Below are 4,026 nucleotides of genomic sequence, written 5' to 3' on the forward strand. Positions count from 1 at the left end.
CCAATCTGACCCCATGAAAGGACAACTGCAGTATGTATTCTGTTCATTTTGGGGCACCCTATTTTAGGAAGAACACTGAAAAGTCAGCTCATGCCAATAAGTATCCAGAGGAGGGCGGGAAGGGAGGAGAAAGGATTTGAGAGCAGACAATGATTCCTATTTGGTTTTGTCTTCATGTCCCCCATGCTTGTGGTGAAATCAAGTATCTGATACTCAGTAGTCACTCAATAATGCTCAAATTGTACTGGGGAAATGTAGCCTGAGGAAAAGAGGTGGCGGGGGGGGGGGGGAAGGCTGGGGTATAGGAGTGGGGAGAGGCAAAGGCAGGAGAGCTTTCTTCAAATGGGGAAATGGCTACAAGATGGAGAAATTATTAGCCCAGTTTGCCTCAGCTCCAGAGGATAAAAGCAAATGATCCTTCAAAAGTAAAGCTATGCAAAAGTGTTAGGGGATATTTCAAGAGGACAATAATAACTAAAAATTATCCATCACTTGAATGAAAAAATTGAATATCTCAATAAAAAAACCCAATTCACCTGGAAAACAAATTGTGGAGAGATAATTTAAGAATTATTGGATAACCTGAAAACCTTGCTGGAAAAAAATAACCTCAACATAATTTACAAAAAATTATCAAAATCTGCCTTGATATCTTACAATCTGAGGGTAAGATATAAGTTAAGAGAATCTACCAATCATCTCTTGAAAGATATCCCAAAATTAAAACTCCCAAGAATGTTATAAGCAAATTCCATAACTTCCAAGTCAAGGAGAAAATATTGCAAGTAGACAGAACAATTCAAATATTATGTAGCCACAATCAGGATCACACAAGACTTAGCACCTTCCATATTAAAGGAGTAGATGACTTGGAATATGATATTCTGGAAGACAAAGGACCTAGGGTTACAACCAAGAATAATCTATCCAGCAAAACTGAGTATATTCCTTCAAAAGGAAAAAGGGCATTTAATGAAATAGATGACTTTCAAACTTCCCCAATTAAAAGACCAAAGCTGAGTAGAGAATTCGACTTTCAAATACAACACTCAAGAGAAACATAAAAATGTAAACAGGAAAGAGAAATTATAAGGGAATCAATAAGGCTAAAAATCTTAAAATTTCTAGATGGGAACATGATAATTGTACCTTCTAAGATTTTTACCATCATTAGGGCAGTTAGAAGGGATATTCATAGAAAGAAGTCAAGGGTGTAAGATTACCACAATGGGATGATCAAAAAAATAAGGATTGGGAAAGAGAGATGCACTGGGAAAATGGGAAAGGGAGAGGAAAATAAGGAAAATTAACTTACCTAAAAGAGATGTGAAAGGGAGGGCTGTTACAATGGAGGGGAAGATGGGTAGGACTAGTGGACAAAGCTTGAATATTATTCTCATTGAAATTGGTTCAAAGAGGGAATAACATACATACTCAATTGGGCATAGAAATCTATCTTACCTGACAGGTAAATGTGAGAGAAAGAGAATAGAAAAAGGCTAATAGGAGAGAGGGCAGAATAATGGAGGTAGTGGTAAGAAGCAAAGCAGACTTTTGAGGAGGCACAAGATGAATTGAGACAGAGAAGGATAAACTGGGGGAAAGTAGAATGGAGGGAAATACATAGGTAATAATCATAACTATGAATGTGAATGGGACAAACTGACCCATAAAATGAAAACAATGAATTTTAAAACAGAATACAACAATGCACTGATTATAAGGAACAAATTTTAAACAGAGAAATACTCACAAAGTAAAAATAAGGGGATGGAGCAGAATTATGCTTTAACTGAGATTACAAACAAAAAGCAGGGGTAGAAATCATGATATCAGACAAAGCAAAAATAGACCTCATTAAAGGAGATAAGCAGTGAAACTACATTTTGCTAAAAAGGCACTATGTTCTATAAAGTAATATCAATATTAAACATATATAGACTAAATGGCATAGTGTCCAAACTCTTAAAGGAAAATTTAAATGAAATAAAGGAGAAAATAGAGAATAAAACTCTGCTAGTGAGAGACCTCAACTTTCCCCTCTCAGAACTAGATAAATCTAATAATGAAATAAACAGGAAAAAATTAAAGAGATAAATAGAAGCTTAGAAAAGTTAGATATAATCCTCTGCATAAAACTGAATGGCAATAGAAAGGAGTATACCATTTTCTCAGCTGTAAAGGCACCGTCAAACACACACACACACATGCACAAATTGATCATGTATTAAAGAATAAAAACCTCCCAGGCAAATTCAGAAAAGAAGAAAGATTAAGTTCCTTTACAGACTGTAACATAATCAAAATATGTTTGATAAAGGCTTTGAAAATACTGAATAAAATTAATTGAAGCTAGATAATCTAATCCTACAAAATGAGTGGACCAAAGAAAAAATCATAGAAAAAAATCAATAATTTTAATTGAAGTAAATGACGACAATGAGAATATATAACAAAGTTTGTGGGATGCAGCCAAAGCAGTACTTAGGGAAAAATTTATATGTCTAAATGCTTATATCAGTAAAATACATAATGTGCCTATGAATGAATTGGGAATGCAACTAAAAAAAATCCTACAAAAATATAAAAAGAACAAATTAAAAATCCCCAGCTAAACACAAAATTGGAAGGTGTGGTTATTAAAATTGAGAGCAAGAAAACCATCGAACTAATAAAACGAAAAGCTGGTTTTATGAAAAAGTAGATAAACCATCAGTTAACTTGATTTTAAAAAGAAAGAAGAAAACCAAATTATTAGAATCAAAAATGAAAAAGGTGAATTTACCACCAATGAAAACAAAATTAAAGCAATTATTAGGAGTTATTTTGCCTGATTGCATGCCAGAAAACTGACAAAGTGAAATGTATAAATATTTAGAAAAATATAAACTTACCAGTTTAACAGAAAAGCTGATAGAATACTTGAATAACCCTATCTTAGAAAAACAAATTGAACAAGCCATCAATGAGCTGCCTAAGAAAAAATCCCCAGGACCAAATGGATTTACAAGTGAATTCTACCAAACATTTAAGTAACAATAAAGCCCAATACTATATAAACTATTTGAAAAAAATGTGAAGAGTCCTACCAAATTCCTTTTGCCACAAATGTTATCAGACTTTAAGGTACACACACACACACATACACACACATGCATGCTCTCATACATACACACAGAGTTGGGTATATAAATCCATCCCAATATGGAAACAGGAGGAGGATAGGAAAAGGGAAAGGGAATGATAAAATGTAGGGAAGATTAAGAGAGGCAGTGGTTAAAAGGAAAATATACTTTTTTCAGAGGAACATGGTAAAAAAAAAAAAGAAAGAAAAATAAACAGAAGAAAATGGGATAGAGAAAAATACACAATTACCAATTATAACTATGAAATAGGAATGAGATTAGGTCACCCATAAAACAGAGGAGATAGCTGAATGGATTGGAAACCAGAATCCAACCATAAGTTGTTTACCATAGACACACTTTAAACAGAAAGGCAAGTACAGAGTTAAAATAGAGGTCTGGAATAAAATCTAATATGTTCAGCTGAAGCATAAAGGGCAGAGGGAGCAATTGTGATTTCAGACATAACATAGGAAAAAATAGACCTAATTAAAAGAGAAAATCAGGGAAACCACATCTTACTAAAAGATAACATAGACAATGAAATTATAAAAAAAATATAGCAAAAGTCTCTGATAAAGGTCTCATTTCTCAACTATATAAAGAATTTAGTCAAATTTTTTTTAATAAAAGCCATTCCTCAATTGATAATTGGTCAAACAATATGAACACAGTTTTCAGGAAAAGAAAGCAAAACTATCTCTATGAAAAAAGTTATATGAAAGAAAGATTTAAATCACTATTGATTTGAAAAATGCAAATTAAAACAACTCTGAGGAAATAGATCGAACCTATCAGAAATGACAAATGGATGACAGAGAGATCGAGGGAAAAAAGGTACACTAATGAATAATTGGTGAAGTGGTGAACTGGTTTAACCATTCTGGAGAAAAAATTGAAA

This window comes from Dromiciops gliroides, chromosome 5, assembly GCF_019393635.1.
Source record: "Dromiciops gliroides isolate mDroGli1 chromosome 5, mDroGli1.pri, whole genome shotgun sequence".
NCBI classification, from domain to species: domain Eukaryota; kingdom Metazoa; phylum Chordata; class Mammalia; order Microbiotheria; family Microbiotheriidae; genus Dromiciops; species Dromiciops gliroides.